At 37.0% G+C, this 24,673-nt stretch overlaps 1 non-coding gene across 1 annotated transcript; it reads right to left on the reverse strand.

Annotated features, from left to right (window-relative positions):
- Window positions 1-20,586: 20,586 nt before the first annotated feature.
- Window positions 20,587-20,650, reverse strand: Trnaa-ugc (transfer RNA alanine (anticodon UGC)). Its single transcript has one exon. It is a non-coding gene; the product is annotated as a tRNA-Ala (tRNA).
- Window positions 20,651-24,673: the final 4,023 nt, after the last annotated feature.

Here is a 24,673-nt window from a genome sequence, read left to right on the forward strand (position 1 = left end):
ACTCCAATTAACTACCAGAAAACTGCAAGTGGCACTTGGTCAAGTGGGAGAGCACATACCTTGAGCTAAATAGCTCAGGGACAGAGCCCAGGCCCAGAGTAAGCCCCACGACCACCACCACCACCAACAAAGAAAATGAGTTTAGTTATTCTAAAGGATTTTCAAAAAAAACCTTCCCCCTTCATCTTAAACTAACAATTAAAATGCTCTATTTTTTTGGAAGAATGGTAGTATCTTTTTTGATGCCATTTACCAAACGTTGGATTGTTTCCAAGGTTTATTCCATCTGTTCAGTCTCAAATCTGTGCCATTCTCTTAAGCCAGCAATTAATTTCTTGTTTTATCTACTGCTCTGATTACCAAAGTATTCTTTGTTATTTAATTATCTCTGATATTAATAGCTCTAATATTATCTCTGATATTAATATCTCTGAAATTATCTCTGATTTAATGTCCAAAGGCAAGGGAATAATTGATTTATGCTTTAACATATTTTAGCAATATCAATTTTTATGAACTATGAAAATAATATGATATATTCATTACCTGACTCATGTAGTTGCAGCCCCCCTGTACATCCCCTTTAAATTAACAATAAAGTAAATAAAAACTTTTAAAAAGTCACATGAGATAGGCTTGGATTTGAACTGACGCCATCTGATTCACATTGAGTGGCACATTTCTAAAAATAACAGCTACAGAATCCTTCCTTAGTTCAGGCTTCCTTTGTACCTAAACCTCAATCTTTATCATCCTTCATCCACTGGTGTAAAACTGGAGTAGATTTTAGATCAACAATTCTGGGATTTGACTCACATTCATAATTCCCAAGGGCACATCCAAAGCTCCATGGAAGAAAAAAAAATGTTGATGTTAATGATGATTCTTTGTTTCTCTATGCCTTCCCAGGGCTGTCGATAGCAGCCCTGAGTCATCAGTAGCTAGACAATTTTGAGGCAACTTTGAAGTGAACAGAATAATTATGAGTGAAAATTTTGCTTGCTAGAGGGGAATAACACATCAGGGAAAAGTAGACAGCAACTCAAATATTTATGGACAACTTCAAGAATGCTGGAAAATAACATAGCCAGATAAAAGTCCTCCTAATATTTCAGGCAAAGAAGGGTCAATAAGACTGTAATGGAAACATGTTTTAGCTAATACACTCTTTTAAGTTACCACATAACAGAAGATAGGTATAGTGTGTAATTAGGCTATGGTATGTTATATGTCTAACAGCATGATTCTACTACTTAATTCATCTCATGAGGTTTTTTTTTTTGTATCTTTGCCATTGTGATATAATACTGAGTATATGAATGTTTTTGTTAAGTTTTTTGATCAGGAAAGAGAAAAGTAAATATGTGTTCTCCCTATAGAGGGATATGTCTGTCATTTAAAAATAATCTTAAAGAAGTAAATCAGGAAAAATGGGGACTTATCCTTGGCTACTACCTAATAGGCTTTCTTTAGGATGAATGTATTGAAATTAACTAATCTGTTTTAAATTTATAAATAGTCCCAATCATTTTCTATATGAACACTTACATGAAATTCTATATACGTTCATTGTTCTTTAAAATGTAAGTCATGCTGTAGAATTAAAAGATGTTGAAAAATATTGCTTATATTCCAAAACTAATTTAGTGACAGGAAACTAGAAGACTCATGAAATAGGTATTCTTTCACAAATGGACCTAACTGCTTATGGCATTAGTAAAATTTACATTGATTAACCAGTAAGCTGTAATGTTGTTTTCGATCTGGTCTGAACTAATCAATTTTACTTAACACTCTAAGTTTTCTCGACTTTGAGGAGTTTAGGGGAAGTAGATATTATATTGCCTGTGGGAAAACACTACACTTGTAATTAAACTAAGGTAGTAATTTCATGAAAGAGAGAAGAGAATTGGGTGAAGTTTTCAAGATAATGGGGTTCCCTGAAATACAAGAACTAACCCTACTTGAATGAAATAAATTATATTATCATCTATCATATGACTAATCTATGAGTGGCTATCTCTGTTAAAATAGGGACCTATCAAATGAACTGATAAAATACCATGGTTGAGGAGAGGGACAACAAATTAGGAAACACTATTTGTGAAAGAACCATGTGGCTTTCCATAAATGTTATTTGAATTTAAAAGAATAGAAAGACCTACATAAAAGACACTCTCCCATCTCCAGTCACAATATGCTTTATTTGTACTTTTCTACACTTGACAATGAGTAATAAGTATATATGATGGTCATATATGTCCATATGTTCTACATAAATCTATGTTTATCTCTTTTATGCAGCACATCAAAATTATGCATGGAATTGTGTAAACTACAGTAAAAGGACTGGCCAGAAGTGAGTAGCTCAAGAATATGAGATAGTATTTAAAATGGACTTGAAACTTGCATTTTGGAAAAAAAATTCCCCTCTGGTGTACAAGCATAACTTATATTATTACTTAAATTTCTTGTTTATGGCAATTACAGAGAGTCAAGTATAATGTAAAATTTGAAAATCAAGATAAGTTTCCGAGAAAGTTTACAAAAATCTGTTCCTATAAAATAATTCATGAGGACAAAGTACTTGAACACTGTCTTGGTTAGAGAAAAGTCATCAGGCTATAGTTTATTACGCATCCTACCAAATTTCAGCCTTTGTTATTGCTAAAATTAGAAGCCCAGTTGATGGTATATTCAAATAATGGAATTAAACTAATTTTATTAAGCCCATCTCAGAAACTGCACAAAAAACTTGATGTGGAAATGATAGTGAAAGAAATGGGAAGTAAACATAGGCTCGATTACTCCCTAAAAGCCCAAATTGCTTACTAAAATGAAATAACAAGTTAGGAAAGTACCACCACATTTTCCTAGTATTTTCTCCCTTGTGAGTTTCAAATTGAGTCTTTAAATAAGGAAAAATAGGAAGAAAAATGATAATATGCCATGAGCAAGTAAGGTTTATCCCAAGAATGTCTTTTAAATAATTTAAAATCAAATAATGTAACTGACCAGTTTACAGGTTAAAGTGACATGATCACCTTAAATAGATACTAAAATACATCTGATAAAATCCATCTTCTCCTGATGAAAACTATATGCAAATGAAGAACTGAAGGAAATTTTCTTGATCTGATGTGCTTCATCTACAGAAACCAATAGCTAACCATCATACACAATGCTAATAAAGGTAATGCTTTTCTTCTAAAATCAAGAACAAAACAAGGATGTCTGGTTTATCATGTCTGCTGAACACTGTATTGGAAGTTCTAGCCAATAGGGAGGCAAGAAAAAGAAAAGCCAAATTGGAAAAGCGGAAGTAAAATTATCTTTGTTTTGGCTGACATGATTATGGGACCTACACAAATGCTCTAGAATCAGTCTTTGGTGAAGTTTCTAAATACACATTCAGAACAACAAACTCCCTGTACTTTTCTATAAATTTCTAGTAATGATCAGTATGAAATTCAAAGCCATGAAAAATATCATGAGTATAGACTATCTAGGAAAAGAATTTGACAAAATATTCACCATACACCAAAGTAGTAAAATATTGCCGAGTAACCAAACAAGATGCCCAAATAAATGGAGTGATATAACTTGATCACGTGTGTGTGATGGTCTTAATTGTCAGCTTGATGTGATTGACAGCCAGTAATAAAGCATACCTCTAGGTGTGCCCGTGAAGGCATTTGCATTTCCAGCAATAATGAGATCATGAGGGGTTTAACTTAATCAATGGCTTAAATCATTGATGGCCTCAAAATTCCAACAGGGAGAAGGCAGACCTGTTAAAAAGGCATCAGGCTGTTTTTGTAATAATATCATTGCTATGGACTATTGAGCTTGGAACACACAGTGTATCATTTTGTTTCTTCTCTAATTTAACCCAATAGATTCATCATCTAGCCCTTATTCACCCCCAAATTGTAGAGAGCATGCAAACCTGGTTTCTTGTTTTTAGTAAGCTGTCATTTTGTAATACCTTGGGGAAAAAAACTATATACACAAGACGTGGAAGAAAATAATGATGGTTCAATAACGTGGCACAAAAACTATGCACTTCTCAATTTTGTACTGGCTTAGAGACACCAGATTCTATGCTTTCTGGACAGAGTATACTACAGAAAAAATTTCAATGAACACTACAAATGAGATGACTCATATTTGATTTGGGAAATAAAGTGTGAAATGGTTTAAAGTTCAAAATAGAAGCATCCTTAGCCAATTAGATGTGCAAAGTTCCCTAGGCACTACAAAGATATTCCAGGTAGTTTTGCCACACCTTAGTGGAAGCAGTTATGCATACATTTCTAAGTAATTTATTAGTCCCCAAACAAAAATGGTGCATCCTCCTGGCCCCAAGCACTAGTCCCCTGTATATCTCCTCTGGCCTCTCTGTGTGAATGACAAAGATGGCTCCCAAGCACTGATCTGCCAAGCCCTCACCAGCCTATGCTTTCTACCCAGTGAGGGGCAGAAACTAAAAGGAGAGTCCTTTCCCAAACTGACAACCTGCAATAACTCTCTTAAAAAATAAGTACCCTGGAAATGTACTATGCCCACAGGGCCAGTTTCCAGCCTCTGGACACTTTTTAGAATAAAATGACTTATTTTTTCATTTTTAAAATTGTTATTATAAAGGTGATGTACAGTTACAGAAGCCAGGTAAAGAGTACATTTCTTTTTGGACAATGGCAGCTCTTCCCTTGCTCTTTTCCAGGTTTTCCCTCCCATCACACTGGAAAATTATATTTTCAACATTGTGTCTAAGAAGTATTACTGCTGCATTTGTTCACCCTTTGTTCTTCCATTTCTGTGCCCCTTAATTATGCTATAAAATGACTTATTATTCACTTTTTTGGATCTTTCAGCTTCCCAGCTCTCTCTCTCTCTCTCTCTCTCTCTCTCTCTCTCTCTCTCTCTCTCTCTCTCTCTCTCTCTCTCTCTCTCTCTCTGTGTCTGTTTGTCTCTCTGTCTCTCTGTGTCTGTGGGTACATGGGCAGATGAGGCCAGGGCCACTTAAATTATACCCCAGCTATTTGTTTTTGTTTTGCTTTGAGAAAGGGTCTCTTTAACTTCAATCATCTTCTTGCCTCTGCTTCTCAAATAGCTGGGATTATCAGTATGAATCACTATTCCCGACTTGAAATTGCATTGTTAAATTTTTGCCCTTCTACCATCACCTCCTTTTCTTCTAGGTGACATGTTCCAATAATCACTACCCAAAATATGTCCACTGAAACCTTAACTCATTGGTGGCTAGTTTGTCCTCCACTAAGCATCCTTTTCATGCTCTCCTGTCTCCTCACATCTTGGAGTGTAGGGATAATTCCTTGAAAACATTCTTAAATCCCCCAATTCTTCTCATTCTCTTCACTATTTTATTTATCAAAACTCCAGCCAAGGTGTAGCAGACAGAATTATGGCTCTCCAGAGATGTCTACTGCCTAATCCCTGGATGAATATGTTAGGTTATGACTCAAGTTGAAGATGAAATTTACTTTGGTCAATAAGCTGGCCTTGAGAAGGAGAAACTATCTTGCATAATGAAAAAAGGCCCAGTATAGTCTCAGGAGGCAGAAGTTTCAGGGATAAGCTGACACATGGCCACTATTGCTAGCTTTAAGGGTCAAAGAGAGCAACAAGAGAAGAAATGAGCTCTCAAAGACGGAAGGGCTGAAACAGACTGACGTAGGGCTATAAGAAGGAATGCAGTTAAGTTGCAGAGTTTCTCCATGGCAAAGGACATAGCTAGAGAGATCAATAGAAAGCTCACAGACCGGGGGAAGATTTTCATTAGCTATACAACAGACAAGGGCCTCATATCATTACTTTGCTCATGTAACTGTAACCTCTCTGTATAGTATCTTTACAATAAAAATATATAAAAAATACCTAGAGTTCAAAAAATTAAACCCCCAACAACAAATCCCCAAAGAAACAACTACCCCATTAATAAGTGGGCTAAAGAATTAAAAAGAGACTGCTCTGGAGAGGATATAAGAACGGCCAACAGATAAAAAATGTTCAACATCGTTGGCCATAAAAGAAATGCAAATCCGGGCTGGGAAGGTGGCTCAGTGGTAGAGCGCTTGCCTTGCATGCTCAAGGCCCTGGGTTCGATTCCTCAGCACCACATAAGCAAAAAGAAAAAAGCCGGAAGTGGCGCTGTGGTTCAAGTGGTAGAGCGCTAGCCTTGAGCTGAAGAGCTGAGGGACAGCGCCCAGGCCCAGAGTTCAGGCCCCACGACCGGACCCAAAAAAAAAAAAAGAAATGCAAATCCAAGCCACAATGAATTCTCCTTTACTACAGTTAGAATGGCCATTATCAAGAAAACAAATAACGACAGATGCTGGTGGTATGTAGTCAAAATGGAACACTACTACACTGTTGTTAGGAATATAAGCTTTTCACCCACTCTGGAAAGCAGTATGGAGGTTCCTCAAAAGACTAAATATAAAGCTGGTGCTGGTGGCTCACGCCTATAATCCTAGCTACTCAGGAGGCTGAGATCTGAGGATCACGGTTCAAAGCCAGCCTGGGAAGGAAAGTCCCTGAGACTCTTCTCTCTAATTACCTACCAGAAAACCATAAGTGACACTGTGGCTCAAGTGGTAGAGTGCTTGCCTTGAGCTGAAGAGCTCAGGGACAGGGACAGCACCCAGGCCCAGAAGCCAAGCGCCATGTGGGGTGGGGAAGAGTAAACTCTCCTATGATACAGTAATCCCACTCCTGGGTATTTATCCAAATGATCACAAGCAAAGCCACACTAAAGCTACCAACACAACTATGCTCACTGCAGCATTATTTATCATAGTTAAGATATAGAACCAACCCAGATGCACCTCAATAGATGAATGGATCAAGAAAATGTGGTATATATACACAATGGAATTCTATACTTCTATCAGAAAGAATGATATTGCCCCTTTTGTAAGGCAATGGAAAGACTTGGGAAAAAATCATATTAACTAAAGTAAGCCAGACCCAAAGAAACATAGGCTCCATGATTTCCCTCATTTGTAAAAATTAGTATATGTCTAGGATAGTCCTAGCAAAGTATTGCATTAGCTCAATAGCTATGTACATATGACCATACAGAGTGATGCTAATTGAAGTCCAAGACATGGAAACAACAGGTCTTTTTTGGGGGGGGGTTGACCTTGTGTTCTTTGTTCTAACCTTCTAGTTCTTTCTTTTTATTTTATTTCATTTTGCTTTTGCCATAGGTCTGTCCCTTGCAATCACTGTCTTTGATTATGATACTGTGTGTCTTGTATATACATTTGTCTTATGTGGGGAAGGAAAGGTGAATAATAAAATGCTGAAACAAGGACAAAGGATGACCCAATGCAACAATGAAACTCACAAGACACTATGTTGGAAATGAACTTTACAATCTTGGGGACAGGGGGAGGGTTTGGGGAGAGGAGTGGGGAATGGAAGGTATAGTGGGAGAAAAACAAAGGAGTGGGCAGCAATGTTTGACAAGAAATGTATTAATTGCCTTATTCATGTAACTATAACCCCTCTCTATATTATCTTTACAATAAAATAAAATTAAAAAAAGAAAGAATGCAAATATTTATGAAAAGATCATACTGATCAGCCATAGGAAAATATACACCTTCTGTGTTCAGAAGAGTATGTAAAGGCACAGGCCATTGTTTTACTGAATAATCTTGCAAATTAAAAATCCAAGAAGGGTTTCTTTCCTGTTAAACCAGTGAGGCACCATGCCTAGCCCAAAGACCAATGCATCAATACTCTATACAGTATCAAATCTTAGTGTTTATCAGTTCGTACACAAAAAAGTTCGACAACAAGGATGTATTTTATGCTTTTGCCTTCCCAAATATTTTAATCTCATTTGAAAAGGGCATAAAATAATCTACCAGTGTTAGTATAGTTTGTGGCTGTTGAAGGGGATATTCATTTCCTTAAAGCTATTTCTCTTTTCTTGACAGTACAGAGTTTGAACTCAAGACTTCATGCTCTCATTTGGCTTTTCCTTTCTTGGTTGGAGCTCTACTCTTTGAGCCTCTACTTTTGGCACTTTGTGGGTGTTGTTTGGTGACAAGTCTCACAGATTTGTGTGCCAGAACTATCTCTAAACTTTGATTCTCAGATCTTAGCTTCCTTAGTAGCTTATATAGGTATGAGCCATTAGCACCCTGCTAAACTATTTTTTTAAACTAGATCTTCTAAGTAGACTAGAAAAATGTTTCTTATATACACATTACAAACCAGAAATAATGATTACTTAGCTGAAGTTTGGGAAATTTTTGCAGACCTTGGTTGAATCACACTATTCCTCTTATTAAAGCTAAGCAAATTTCTATTAGCTTGGTCTAGTTTTGTTATAAATAAAAGGGTAATGTCTACCCTATCATTATAGTAATGGTATGATATTCACCTCTTTCGGACAGGAAGTAAGGCATTGTACAGTGACAGACTAGAATGCACTGGCCCTGCACTTTCCCTTAGCACACAGTCCCTCTACATATGCAAAAAATCCTGCTGTAATGTGCTGTGATCTTACCCCACCTTATTTCAAAAGAAAAGCTAAATCAAACCAGAAGTTGAACTCTTCAAAGGAAGTTCTCTCTCCATTGCTTTTTGGCTTGAAATTCTGTTATGCATTGAAGCAGGCTTCTGTGATTGAAGGTGGGAAATGATAGATAGGGTTCAATAGAGGTCTGTGGTGAAGGGGCAGTATTTTAGTGTCTCTGTGACCTGATCCAAAGGCTATTTCTAGCAGTCTGTCATTTAGTACAGGGAAGGTTTGTGAGGTCATGTTGATATATGATCTTTAATGCTCCACATTTACCACTGCACTTGAACTGGGTCTATAATTCTCATTATCAACGAGCTGCTATGTTTTGATACTAAAATATAAAATAAAATAACTTTTTTTTGCTTTATTTCTCCAAACTGCAATGAAAAGGAAAGTCAAACTTTATAAAAGTTCAAAGTATTTAGCTGGAAAAATTACAGCATCTTTATTTTTAATCCAGAGAAGAAAAGGAGCTTCTGTATTTTCTAGAAGAAAACCAGATGAGATCACAGGGCTGGGAATACAGAGGAGATGTGTCCAAGTGCTAGCAACATCATGATAAATATTTGGTTCTGGTAGACAATGAGGTTATCTCTGAAAATGTTTTGGTGTCTCAGAAATCATTTCAAAAGAAACAGAACTCATAAAAGAAAGAGAAGTCCAAAGATATGGGAAGACACTGAGGGATGGAAGTACAACAGAAGCATAGGATCTAGGAGAGCTGAGCTCCAACTCACTGAGGTATAAGCTAAATGGTGAACAGAAAAGACCACAAGTTTCCCTTACCTGCTCTTTTCTTCTTTGTATTTCATTAATAACTTTCTGAAATGTCTAGAGACAGCCAAAAGGCCTACCAGATTCACATGCCCATCTACTCCATAGATCTTTGGAATTTGGTCAGCTATATCAGCTGATCTAGCAGCATTAAGAGTAAAGTTCTAGCTGGGTGCTGGTGGCTCACGCCTGTAATCCTAGCTACTCAGGAGGTTGAGATCTGAAGATTAGGGTTTGAAGAAGCCAGACTGGGCAGAAAAGTCCTGTGAGATTATTATCTCCAATTAACTCCTCACAAACCAGTAGTGGCATTTTGGCTAAAGTGGTAGAACACTAGCCTTGAGCAATAGAGCTCAGGAACAGTGCTTAAGCCCCATGTTCAAGCCCCATGACAAACCAAAAAGAGAGTATTAGGTCATCTAAGTCTTCCAGGCTCTAACTTACCTATTACCTCATCTACTTCTATTAATTTCTTTCCTCCTTCACTATCATCTTACCATGTAGGACTACTAGAGTTTCTGTTTGGATCACCAGAATTTCATAGTCTCCACCACTAGTCTGCATAACTTTTAATAAGTGATGGCTTAATTCACCTGCATGGCATCTTTGTAGGTGTCATTCTTTGTAGGTGTTATTATGGAGTTCATTATTTTACAATAATATGTTTAATCATTTGCTTTTTCCCTCTATCCATTAGATCAAAGCTTCTTGACAAATGGTAGTAAATGAATGTATCATCAATGAATGGAAAGCAACTCCCTTCATTCCTATTACTTTGAGAAAGAATGAGATGGAGTTGAGTGGTTGGCTAGTACCAACATCAAGAAATCAAGCAATCATTTTAAATTAGAATTAAATGCTTTACTGGAAAACTGATGAATAATTAACTTAATTAATTTTAATTAATTTTAATTAATCTTGAAGGTACAGTTAAGTTCTTTCACTTCTTGTGCAAATGGTCTTTGAATTTGGCTTCAACTGATAAGGCCCCTGGTATATGATTTTTTGTCTATTTCTCTACTTTGTATCTTGGCTCCATGTGAGCATAAGTGTCACCTACCTCTGTTAGAATTGACAAAGTATTATTTCATACAGAGTCAGGAATATAGGTTTGATTTAGTCATCTTGTTTTTAGTGTGCTAACTTTATATGAATTCTTTTGAATCTCTCTCCTCTTTCATACATGGGGACAATAAACAGTAAGGCTCAAATAAGATGGTATCTGACGTGGAAGCACTTTTTAATGGTAAAATGCTAAACAAATATGTCCTTACTGTAGCTTAAAACCCAAATTGTGGGTATTACTTATAACTGGACCCTTAGTCTCACTTTTCCCTAAAGATAATATACTCAGCCAAAAGGATTAATTTGAATTTTATCTCCTCTGCTAAGTGAGTTGGATAGAAACCAGAAAGAATGCCTTAAAAAGCAGAGAAAGACCAGGGTATCAAGTAGCCAGCTCAGATATAATCCACAGTATAGATAACTGACTCCTTCGAGTTAACAATTCAGGATAGACACCTCTGTGCTATGTGACTACTCTTGACACATATATTTCCCTTTTTACAGATAGGCACTGAAGGCAAAACAGGGAATTAAAACTGGATCAAGTACTTCTGTAGTGTCTCATATTCCCAAAATGCCTTTGCACTCAGTTCTGTGTAGTATGGCTCAGAAGGACCTAGAAAAGTATGTCAATATTATCCTTGGATCCAAAGAAAAAGTCAGCTAGCAATTAAGTGATTCATTTCAGGTTACAGAGGGAATTAATGATGTTATTAACATGCTGAAGTTCTTCTGTATGTGGCAAGAACTCCTTTAATCCTGCTATTTGTGGCTGGTCATATATGGCTAGGTCATCCAGTCTTCATGTCAGGATGACCTTAAAGCACCATTTCTAGTGGAAGAAGTGGCTTACAGGAAGGAGCTCATCTATTTTCCAGGAGTAAAGTACAGAGAAGAGACAGGAGGACAGATCTATATGCATTTTGTCTTAGAAATTTCATGTGCTCTCTAGTAGACTAGAGATTTTCAAACAGCTTCCCTATATCTTGAAGATAGAAGTTTAACTATATAATAAACAATCTGCAGATAAGAAAGCAAGTTTAGAGGGTTATTAACATTATTCACCATGGTCTGGACTACTGTTTCCAGTATTCTCCTCAAGAGTATATGGTTCAAAAGTTAAATAAACTTGAGATTTTTAAATCATGGAAGCAAATATTAGCTCCCAAAGGTAGGACCGGATTTAGGACCAGAATGAATAGGTAGGAAGGTATTTCTCAGGCATTCATCTCTTCACCAGATATTTTGGGCTCTTCTTTGTATAGATACCATGAGGGTGCTTTCTCTTCTCCTTTGAACACAGGAGTGAAATAAGACTTGTTCTGGTCAATGAAAGGTCTTCTAGGTGAAAGCTTTAAGAGCTATGACCCTCTGCCACAGTGTTTGATGTTCAACAATATTTCCAATAGTGAAGGTTCTGTTTGCCTGGCCCTGAACACAGGCCAAGTAAAACAAGTACACCCAGTCCATGATGGATATGTAGCGTGCAACAGAAAAAGATGTTTTAAAGAACTTCAACTTAAAACTGCATGCTTATTTATTTATTCATTTATTTATTCGAGTCCAGGATGGTCTTGAATTTATCCTCCTGCCTCACACTCTCAATACTGGGATTACAGGCATGTGCCACCCTGCTCAGTTTGGGGATAATTCATAATCAAAACATCTCAAAGCTCCTGAAGTACTGTTCCAATTAATGCAATTCCCCTTAGTCAAAAGGAGGGGAGGCCCTAAAGAAGAGAGTGGCCAAGCATGTGAAGACATCCTAAAATGGATGTTCACAATGCTGAAGAGAAAAGCTGAATGCAAAGCATCTGAGAGAGGACAAATCAGACAGACAGTAGTGAAGTGGTGGTAGTGGGGTATATATATAACTGCCAAATGCTCTCCTACCATAGATGGTAAAATTGGTGTGATAATTAGGCCACCATGGGGAGATGCTGTCTATCTGATGGATATCAAAAATTGTGATCTGGGGAAATGGTAGATTTTGATCAGTTTTTGACTTGCTTGGAAAAATAACATCACTTTTTTTCTTTCCCCAAAGCAAGTCTGTCAGAAACTGAGGAGACCATGAAGGGAACTATAAATTGGAATTAAGTTGGTCCAATGTGACAGACATTATGGAAAACATGGGAGGTCAAATGACACCCCAATGTGCAATGGTCATTGGAATGCACTCTGGTTTTCATAGAAGTGGATACAAAAGAGATTATTAATTGAGATTATAATTTTATCATATCCTATACTTGTTAAATTTAAAAGGACTGAAAATTCTAGCAGGCTGGGGAATATGTAATATATTACATTACAATAAAGTCACAACCTCAAGAGAACCTACTTGCAGAAAACTTTAAGGTTCCATGAATGCATTCAATACACACTTGTTGGTTAACTTAACTACTGGGAGTTAGGAACTGTGCTAAAATGTTGAGGGTCAAAAGAGAACATAGTTTCTGTCTTCAAGTGCCTCACAATATAATGAACAAATAGATAAACAACAAATAATCCTCTAGCCGGCAACTAGTAAATATTTATCATTTACTTAGTGATTAGGGTAGAGTATTTGCACAAATTACCTCTAATTTTAGAAGCCTCCTAGGTAGGATTAAAGACCCTCATAGTAAATAGGAGACACTTAGGCCTAAACAGATGAAGAAAGTGACACCATATTCATACTGAAAATGACCAAAGTAGGTCTTGAAATTAATTTTTTTGATTCCAGTATCTGTATTCTTTCAACCGTACCATGGTGACTTTCATGTGTAACTATAAGCTGATATGACATCTTTTTTAATATACATTTTTGAAATATTAATTTCCTATGTGTTTCATACAATGAATGAAAGGTACATGGGAGCAACTACCTTTTATATGATTACACTTTTCTCACTTCAATTGGTTTTAGAAAAGAATGGGACATAATGACTTAGACATATTTTGAAAACTTTTCTTGTAGACACAGGCAAAGTGTAATTTTTTTCCAGGAAAGAGTATGGAAATATTTAGTATAGGGGAGAAAAGATACCAGAGAAAAAAATAAAAACCTCTCTGAAAATATAAGCAACAGTCAAGTTGGTTTTACAAATTGAGAGATGGCAATAGATTTTTTTTTTTTGTTCTTTTCCTTCAGGGCTTGAATTCCAAGAATTAAATAGAGAGCTCTAACGTATCTTTTTTTTTCCTGGAAGTCTCACTAATATATACCTATAATTGCAGGAATTTTGGCATTTAGAAATATAAATCACCATTTACTATAAGCCAAAGAGCTAAATTGATTTTAGCATTCTGGAAGAAAAATTGCACCTTTGGTGCCGAATTGCTTTCCTGTGAGCAGCAAGCCAAATATTAATGTAGATTTAAAAGGAAACAAAAAGTGTTCAAACTCTAATGTACTTCACACTTATAAATGGGGATTCAGTCACTTTAAAATAAGTTAGAATTCTTCAAGCAAAACTACTCTTATTATTTTTGTAATACTGCTCTGATCCATGGCTCATATACCATATAACAATGTTGTAAGCTTTTTAAATATACTGGAAACAGAAACTTCCTTGTGAGAGGGCAGTTAACGTGGTTATATTCATTCTAGCTAACACATACCGGTGTGAACCCATACCTTAGGATATCTAAAACCAGTCACCTCCCACATAGCATCCTTTCTGTGACTGCCTCAAGGAAGAATTTATTTCCTCTTAATTCCTTTATTTTTTGTGTTTTACAGAGAAATTAAACCCAAAGATGCTAGGAAATCAAGAGAAGGACCAATCTACTTGCCCAACAGGAAGTACTGGTAAGATCTTGGTTCATATTTTCTAAACCCTTCTCTATAAATAGATGAAAATTTCTTTTTATTAAAAAGTGTTATACCAGTGATTCATTACCTCAGTTTTTCCTCAGGATAACATATTAAAATGTTGACAAATCATTTTATAGCCATATAATATTAGTTCATGAATAAACTCATTTTTATACTGACCATTGTATTTGAATAGTTAAGCCATCTGCAATGTTTTATTATTATAGTACATGCCTTAAATAGACATGCCATAGCTTTTGGAAAGTAATTCAATGTGTATATGTATATATACATATTTAATTATCTAATTATAATCATTAAACTAAAGGAATTCAATGGTATTTCCAAAATTTTGTTTATTAGGACTGGAGGAGTGGTTCAAGTGGTAGAGTGTCAGCTGTGAGAAAGACCAGGGAGAATGAGAAGCCCTAAGTTAAAGCCTCAGTTCTATGTCAATGTCTCTCTCTCTCTCTCTCTCTCCACACACACACACACACACACACACACACACACACACACACACACACACACACACACACACAGAAATTATGATACACAATTGAAATACAACATAAACAGGTAAATTTTTATGTGTCAAAAAGAAACTGTATTTAAAGATGATTATTTACTTGTATATTTTACTTGATTGTTATTAAATCATATTCTGAAGATGGTAATACAATAAATACTATAGATACGTATTATAATGAATGAATGAGGACTGAATTAGTGCTAGATGCTAGTTCTGACCACATGTTCTACCTCTTCGTTCTGGAAGTCCTGCCCTTGCTATCTTCTGTGCCTTTGCTTCTCGATTTCTTGAGCCATGGCTCCTCCCTGGTCTAGCCTAGGCACTAGGCTCTGTTCCCGAAGACAAGGCTGGTTTGTTGAAGAAAGTTTCCAGCTGGGCACCGGTGGCTCACACACCTGTAATCTTAGCTACTCAGGAGGCTGAGATCTGAGGATCGTGGTTCAAAGCCAGCCCGGGCAGGAAAGTCCATGAGATACTGATCTCCAATAAAAACCACTCAGAAAACTGGAAGTGGCGCTGTGGCTCAAGTGGTAGAGCGTTCACCTTGAAGTGAAATGCTGAGGGATAATACCCAGGTCCAGAGTTCAAGCCCCACGACCGACCAAAAAAAAAAAAAAAAAAGGAAAGCAAGCTTCCAACTAGGCTCCCTGCCACTCTGATCCGCCATTTTGTTACTGCTAGTTTTCAGAATGTCTGATGAGCCCTTAGAGTCATGTCTTGACTTAAAGTACCGCGAAGATGCTATGAGGAATCCACACTCTCCTCCAAGGCTGGTTTTTGGGTGGTGCCTAAAGAGTTTATCTTTTGCACATGTAGTAATTCCGTCAGCTGTGACATCATTTAGTGAATGTCTATTCTTCAGATTTTGCCTGAGGCAGGAGGTAAAATTTTTAGCTGTATCTTTTAAACTTTTATTTATTTGTATTGTGACAGGGTTTATTTATATAGCTCAAACTGGTGCGGAACTCTCTACATATAGTCTGTGTTGGCCTGTAATTCTTTATCCCACTGTCTCAAGTACTAGAATTACAGATATGTGCCACCAATGTCAGGGAAAGACATCATTTTAAATGATACCATCTTTGCCTTTACGAAGTAGGTCTGTATTTCAGAACTACTGCACAGTTCTAGGCCAAGAAAGAAGGTATTGGGAAAATCTTCAATGGAAGTCAATTTCAACTAGTGATCAACAGTTGAAATTTTCAACAGTTGGAATGTTGTGGTATTTCTGATATCTTTCTCTAATTTCCCCTTTTAAACTTTGGACAATCCTTGTTAACTCAAGATTAGAAGGAACACTTAGGATGTTTAAGGCAAACCTCAGTTTCACGTATGTTATAAATACAACATAATGTGAAGAGAAAATGAAGCTTCTCCCCTGTTCACATTCCCTACCTCTGTCAAAGACAAAGTGTGAAGACAGAGGTTCAATGTAGAGTGATAACTGTTAGGTCATAATATTACCATTGCTTACCTAAGATTGTAGCACTTGATAAACTGAGCCCCTGATTTGTAGTAATGTTTTACCTTTAAATATTGAATTATTACACTGGTAAAAAGAAGTTTCCTTTTTTTTTTGTTATTGTCAAGTGCATGTATATAACACTGTATTTATACTGCCCAGATTTGAAAATCCAAATCTGAAGACAATTAAAAAAACCTTCTAGCCTAGGATACTCACTGCAAGAATGAGAAGATAGAGTCAAGAGTCAATGGCTTGAGGTTCTTCCTTTTAGATTTTGATATCTACAATCCATTCAGGATTTGTCTGACTAAAAGAGAAGTAAGAGAAAAAGTCTCCAAAAAGTATCAAGAAACTTAAAATTAAAAGCTAATTGTTATTCTCCAACTAAATAAAAAATAAAATCCAAATTCTCTAGCCTGACATTCAAGATCCCTTCCTTGTTTCTAACAAGTCAAAGAAGTCTGCGAGATTCTTTTTTTTTTTTTTTTTTTTTGCTTATGTGGTGCTGGGGAATCAAACCCAGGGCCTCAGGCATGCAAGGCGAGCGCTCTACCACTGAGCCACCTTCCCAGCCCTCTAACAAGTCAAATCTCCATCACTGTTACTATTTCACTATGAGCAGTTGTCACAATATGCTACTGAAGATGCAAACCTATGGCCTGATGGCTACACAGCGTTCAGAAACCCAGTCCGAATTTTCTTCAGACAGATGGGTATATCCTTGTCTATGCCCATACCCTGTAAGATACACAAATTCATTAAGTGCAAACTGTTACTCTAGAAATGTAGCAACTTATCATATATGTAACAACTTATTATATATGTGGCAACTCCAAAAATATTCTTTTTTCTAAACACCCCCCCAAATTGTACAACCTTGTGAAATTGTAAGAATATTTCAGGAAGCAGTTGTTTTTACTGCCTGTAATTTGTTTTCAAGCATCAGATAAAGTTATCAGCTGCTTCCTTTGTGTCTGCCATGGTCACCATGACATTGACTTTGTACGCCTGAGGTAAAAGCTGAAAGAATCCTTAACAACTCTATCCCAACAAGAGGCAGCTTGCCCAGCTAATACCTACCTTGCCCTGGAGGGGACAGAACCACTGGAATGAAGAATATATCATGAATGCATGTTGGCCAGACCAAAACTCCTGGGGCTTAGTTATCAATTTGTTTCCTTTCTCTCAGTCTTTAGAGTTTACAAGAAGTGCTCTGGCTAACCATACCTATTTTCTGGTGCTTGTCAATATAGGAGACTGAAATAAAACCTGAAGCTTTTGTGCTTCACTTTTGTTTTTTGTTTGTATCTGAGGGACACTGAAGTAAATAAATTTTGGAAATATTCTAGCTTGTATTTTCCATTATTCTGGTTTAGTTTTCTAGTAAGCACATCTCTTCAAGATAGACCTTTCAGCAAGAATTTTTCTTTTTAGTATAACAAGAATATTGTAGGGAGAAATAGGAAAAAGAGAAATAAATACTTTCTGCTTCACATGCAGGAAACAGGAGTTGAAGACTCCAATGGCAGCTCCTATGTGTAGCTTTTATATTTTTTGATCTGGAAGAATACACATGATCATGTCAGTCTAGCAACTCCAAATCCTATGACAATGTTCTGGGTAGGTAAGACAAGCAAGTTCTACCCTTAATCCAGGTAGCCTGCAGGAGTTCCCTTTGCCAGATGTGTCTTTCCTTCTTTCAGTATTGAAGAGTTTCCAGACTTTTATAATTTCAAAGTGAAAGTCAAGAGTTAGATAGCTCCTCCTTTACTTCACAGGTATAGACAGAGTTAGAGTTCCCCCTAGATTTTAAAGAAGCCCCTCGTATGTCTGATTGGAGTCTTTTTTTCTAGTCCTGGGGCTTGCACTCTGGGCCTGGGTGCTGTTCCTGAAATTTTATGCTCACAGCTAGGGCTGTGAACTACAGCTCCACATCCAGCTTTTTTAGCGATTAATTGGAGATAAGAGTCTTATAGACTTTCTTGTCAGGGCTGGCTTTGAACTGTGATCCTCAGATCTCAGCTTTCTGAGTAGCTTGGATTATAGCTGTGAGCCACTAGTGCCCAGCTGATTTTCTTGTTTGAAAGAATATTTTAGATTTTATTCTTTTATTATCTCTAAGTAGTTACAAAGGGGTTTTAATTCAACATAATAATTTATGAGTACGATACATCTTGATCAATATTACCCCTTTCTGCTGCCCTCCCCATCCCTTTCAGCCCTACCCATCTCCTCAAGTTACCTGGATTCATTTTCACACAAGTATATTGAATAAAATTTGTATATTTATTCAGCTTTTCTCTCTCCATTCATGACTGTCCTGTTTTATTAATGATACGTGCAGATGCAGAGTATGGCCAGATAGTGGAGAGAATCACAAAGTTTTAACTTTATTATCCCTCCTTCTTGGTACATTTGAGACAATGTAACTGAATCCTTTCCTCTCTTGGAAGATAGAGGGACCCTATTATTAACCATCAACTATCGATTTCTCACATTGTTTTGGACCATTTGGCCAGAAAATGCCCTATTGGTAGTAAAGAAAACATTCTATAAAATGAGTAAATTAGATGCAGAATCTCACAACTTGGTCCATCAGGCGTGTCTTAGTCATATCACATACACAATTTGCTACAGTAGCTACTTTTGCTGGAAATTGTATGAGGCAAGTAAGATATAAGTTAATATGGCTCAAATTGTCACTAAATTCAGTCTGAGAAAGCAAATAAAAGGTAATTGATTTTTTTCTGAAAGATGTGATATTCCACTGAAATATATAAAAGGGAATATTGTTAACAAATTATATCGCTTTATTTCTTCTTTAAACATTGAAAACACTTTTAAAGTTGAGGTATTTTTAGAAAGAATATTTTAGCTTTCTAGCATTACATATGAAGAATATCATGTTTTCCTTCCTTCCTTCCTTCCTTCCTTCCTTCCTTCCTTCCTTCCTTCCTTCCTTCCTTCCTTCCTTCCTTCCTTTCCCACTCCTCCCTATCCCTTCCCTCCCTCCTTCTCTCCCTCCCTCCTTCCCTTTCCTTCCTTTCTTCCTTCCTTCCTTCCTTCCTTCCTTCCTTCCTTCCTTCCTTCCTTCCTTCCTTCCCTTCCTTCTTTCCTTCCTTTATTTTTTTCTTTCTGAGACAAAGTATTGCTACATAGTTCAGACTGACCTTGAACTTGCAGTTTTCCTGCCTTAGCATCCCAAATGCCGTGATTACAGGTATTCACTATCATACTTATGTTCCTTTATGTGTTTTTTCAAATGGGAAAAGTATACATATTCTGGAAACTTTAGGTTTTACAGCAGCATGTACCTTACCAATGCCTACAATTCTAAAAGTGCACCCTTAAATTATTTAAATAACCTTAAAAAATCAGCTGTAAAATTAGGATAAAATGTTAAAATTAGTTTTAAATATAAGAAACCATCTTGGTTCAGCCAAAAAAAATCGTGGCATTTTAGTTTTCTCCAGTTTTACTCTTTCACGGTTATTAAATATTCAGCTAGATCAAAAGGCACTCTATTTCTGGCATCATCTACATCTAAGGCAATTTTTAAGAAATCAGGAACGAGGTAGACTTTTATTGCAGTAACGGAGCCTGATGGCACACGCTCATTGCTATTTAAAGCACTTACAGGATAGAAGGATAAATGACATCACTGTCACCCAAAATGGAAGTCTTCCTGAGGAATCACTTTGCACAGGTCAGGGAGAGTCCTCAGCTGCTGCAAAGGTAAAAAAATCACTGTGCAGCATTTCACCAGAGACCAACCACCAGTGTTTCCCGTGGACCGCTGACAAAACATGATGGTCTGTTTGGCTCTATTTGACTCTTCCCTAAAATTCAGAAATAGGAAAATTACCCAGGCTTTCTTTTGAAGTGAAATTCATGCAGCCTGTGAGCTGACAACACTCTTCCAAAGAACTAGGAAACAAACCCCTCAGAGACCACTCAGAATAACACCTATAGGAGGCCATTAAAATAACAAAGCTCCTGAGGTGAAATTCTATCTAGGAAGCTTTAATCAAAGAGCAGCATGAATCTTATATTTTTGTTCTTTCTTCACCACAATTAATATCATCATCAGTTCCTTAGGGTATTCGGCCTGAAACAGTTTCAGAAACATTCCCTGGATTGTACTAAGGAAAAACTACAAAACACACTTTCTGCACAAGCAAAGAATTTAGAAAGGTATAATTTAAAAAGCTAGTAAAAATAAAAAACAAACAAACAAGAGAAGCCTTTCTGTGTATTTTTTTTTTTTTTTTGTCCAGTCGTGGGGCCTGAACTCTGGGCCTGGGCGCTGTCCCTCAGCTCTTCAGCTCAAGGCGAGCGCTCTACCACTTGAGCCACAGCACCACTTCGGGCTTTTTTTTTTGGTTATGTGGTGCTGGGAATCGAACCCAGGGCCTCATGCATGCAAGGCAAGCGCTCTACCACTGAGCCACCTTCCCAGCCCCTGCATTTTTTTTAATAGCAAGTCATTCACATGCTCCAATACAAGCCAACTAGTATATGTCTGAGTCAAGCAGAAAAGGTCAGTTAAGTTGATGTTAGGGGAATGAACCCTAAGATATGTATTGAAATGTTTTTTTCTTTCATGGGATTGTTTCTAACACATTTATAAGATTATTTCTTTGTTGCTTTGTATGTCCCTTCCCCATGGTATAACCCCTGCTTTCACTGTATTTGATGTTGGTATAATTTGTGGAGGGGAAGGGAAAAAACAAATCGTTTAAATAGGGATACAGGTGGACCCATTGCAACAATGAGAAGTACAAGTCGTTATGTTGAAAACAAACTTTACAACTTTGGTGGTGGGGGGGGAGGAGGGTTGGGTTGGGGGAGGGGAGGATGGGATGGGAAGGGGAAACAAAGGAGGAGGCTACAATGCTTGATAAGAAATGTACTCATTATCTTGCCTATGTAATTGTAACCCTTCTGTACAGTATTTTCACAATTAAAAAAAAACTTATACAAGAAGAGTATCTTGTCCCCTTTCCCCGGTTCCTTGGCCTCCAGGTGTTTTCCTTCAGAATCTTCTTGGAAGAGGGTAGTGAAAGGCAGCAGGGCATGGGAAAGCAGTCTTTATAGGCAGGCATGGTTGGGGTTTAAAAGAAAAGCCACTGCATCACTCTCATACCATTGGGATAATAACATCTAAAGGCTTTTCTGAACATGAAGTAAGGAATATGGCGTGTGGAGGAAACCAGTAGAGAACCTAGGACATGGTTTAGATTCAGTATCTGGCAGGGTTTTTTGGAGTGGGAGTTTTTGGTCTTGAACTCAGTGCTTGGGTGCTGTACCCTTAAGCTTTTTTGCTCAAGGCTGACACTCTACCACTTGAACCACAGCTCTACTCCCTGCTTTTTTTAGTGGTTAGTTGGAGACTTGATTCTCAGGGACTTTCCTGCCTTCAAACCTCTGGTTCTCAGATCTCAGCCTCTTGACTGGCTAGATTATAGGCATGAACCATCAGTAACCAGCCATGGCAGTTATATTTACTACTCTGAATAAATGAATGAGTGAATGAGTTGTAATGAATAGATGAATTCCATTTTAACAGTAGTTTCTAGAGGATTGTAGAATTCTTAGGACTCAAAGCTGTCAAATTACTTCAGACATTTATGGGTACCCTAATGTTTTGAGTTAATATTTGTGATGGGAACACTGAACCCTTCACATGACAGCATAGGAAGCTGTGAGTACTCAGCCTGGGCTGGAAGAATTAGGTTCAAATGACACTTTTGCTTCATGCTAGTTGTGAGATCTTAGGCACATCACAATCCTTTACTGCCTAGACTTCTTTATTGGTAAGATGGAGACAATGATACGTAAAAGGCTGTTAAGAAGATAACATGACTCAAGGGCACAAGAACAGGTGCTGTCAATGGTCAGTGCCAAAAAACGGTAAGTTACTACTGTGACTCATCCTTTGCCCTTGCCATGGACCAGGCCCAAGAGTGATGGAGATCCTTTAGCACTGAGAGACGAATAATAACTCATTTGGCTATTAAGAAGGCAAAGAAATACAGAACAGGAAATGCATGCACAGTAGAACACGACAATTTTGTTTGAAAATTTTGATATCCCCGCACAGATTCAGCCAGCAGACTTCTAGAATCATTAGAATTATCTGAGGAAGTTAGTATAGACACATGGACAAAATGAGGGAACTCCAAAAGCACTGTGCCAAGTGAAAAAAAAAACCCGAAACAAAAATCCTGGTGAAAGATGAATGGTATATGCAATGGAATATCATCCAATCTTAGAGAAAAGAAAAATTCTGACACATGCTGTGGCATGAATGAATCTTGAGGACATTATAATAAGGGAAATAAGTCAGGCTCTAAAAAGGAAGTAGGTACTGTAGGTACCTAGATTCAGAGTATTGGTTAGTAGAGGCCTTAGAAAGGGAAGAATAAGAATGAGTGTGTAATGGGTAAAAAGGTTCAGTCGGAGAAAAGGAAAAAGTTTTGGACATATATAGTGGTAGTGGGTATATAACAATGTGAATGTACTGAATGCCATATGCATGCTTAACAATAGCTAAGTTGGTAAATTTGTATTATGAGTATGTTATAACATTAAAAAAAACAAAACAAAACACCCAACAGTAGTAGCAGTGACCACAACAACAATAGTATCCAAATGGCAGAGATCAGAAGGATTAAGGTTCCAGATCAGCTTGGGCAGAAAAGTCTGAGAGATTCCATTTCTAGTTAACCAGCAAAAGGCAGGCTTGGAGGCATGTATCACGTGATAAAGGGCCAGTCAAGTAAGCTGAACAAGCACAAGACCCTGAATTTAATCTCCAGTCCTAGGAAAAGAAATGTAGTCACAATACATGACTCAACTTATGGAAAGTACTAGAATAAAGAAGCCTAGTCTATCATGACAGGAAGTGAAGAGTGGAATAGATGTATTTTATCATATGCAAATATGTGTGATATTTAATGTGTTTACTTTGCTAGCTTATGGTGCCTTGCTGTTTAGCCAAATATCAGTCTCCATGTTACTATGAAGGTTTCTGTTTGTTTGTTTTTCAATGTAATTAACATTCAAGGCAGTAGACTTTCAGTAGAACAAATTATTTCTGTGGTGGTTCATTTTATGTGTCATTTTTAGTAGGCTACTGCCACCCATACATTTCAGTGAACATTACTCTGTGTACAATAATGGTAAGGTACGTTCTGGATTAGAGTAACATTTGAATTGGTACTGGACTGAGTAAAGCAATCTGCTCTCCTTCCAGTTCAGTTTTTTCTTCAGTTTTGAGCTTACCAGTTTTCAGACTGGTAAAAATAGTTTTCAGAACTTCCATGATTGACCCTTTTAATTTTCAGTTTGGACTTTTAGTTGGAATTATACCTTAGCCATTGTGGGTTTCCAGCTAGCTGACCTCAGATCTTGGAACTTGTAAGCGTTTGGTATAGTGTGAGCTAATTCGTTAAGACCAATTTCTCTCTCTCTCACTCTAAATATATGCTTACTATCTATAGAGTGTATACAATATATATATATGTATATATATGTACATACATGAATACATATCTGTATACCTTCTAGAATATAGATGGGCTTGAAAAAATTAGTTGAAAGCCTAAGTGAATAGAAATATTGGAGAGAGGAATTTCAATTCCAGACTGCCTTTGAATTAAGTCTTGTTGGACTTTCCAACCTGCTAGTTTGTCATGTACATTTAAGACTTGACACTCCCCACAACTGTACTATTATTCCTTTAAAATCTCTCTCTCTCTATCTCTTTTTCTCTCAGGCACACACACACACCTATACCTATACCCACACCACCCACTCTCTGGCTATGATCTAGAAAAGAAAAATCTTTATCTTGTAAATAATTGACATATAACAATTTTCTAAACACTTCAGATTTTGTATATGTGCTTTTCTGTTCCATGTCCCAGGAATACTTTATATACATAATAAAACATTTTTAAAACAAGCGAAGTTGTGCCAAAATATCAGTGGTTTAGAGGATCACAGTGCAGCCACATGCTCACAGCTCAACAGATGTTGGCTGAATATCTCTATGTCAACAGCTGACCTAAGGTCTGGGGAGACATGCATAGATGAACAAGGCAGAGAAAATCCCAACCCTCAAGAAGCTTATGCTCTAGTGGAAGGACCTTAGAGAAAATCTAATTACGTATGTATGAACTTTGAATGAAAAATATTCACTAAAAATATCTGTTTTGCTGTAAGATACAGTAGGCTTTTGGTATCTACAGGCATACGCTTCAAAGAGACCACTATTGGGGCAACACCAGAAATGTTCTGGATACACAAAGTTCAGTGAGTCCTGTGGATGCTTGGTTAATTTTCCCCATAATGTACCCCAATTCCATGAAGACAGAAGAGATCTTTCAGCACATCTAAAAATTTCACTTTATCACTATATATTAGCACATGAACTTTAATCTTGCTTTTGGGGTACCATCTGCTTTTCAG

The sequence above is a fragment of the Dipodomys merriami genome, unplaced genomic scaffold, assembly GCF_024711535.1.
Source record: "Dipodomys merriami isolate MVZ:Mamm:240054 unplaced genomic scaffold, mDipMer1.0.p SCAF_160, whole genome shotgun sequence".
Taxonomy (NCBI): domain Eukaryota; kingdom Metazoa; phylum Chordata; class Mammalia; order Rodentia; family Heteromyidae; genus Dipodomys; species Dipodomys merriami.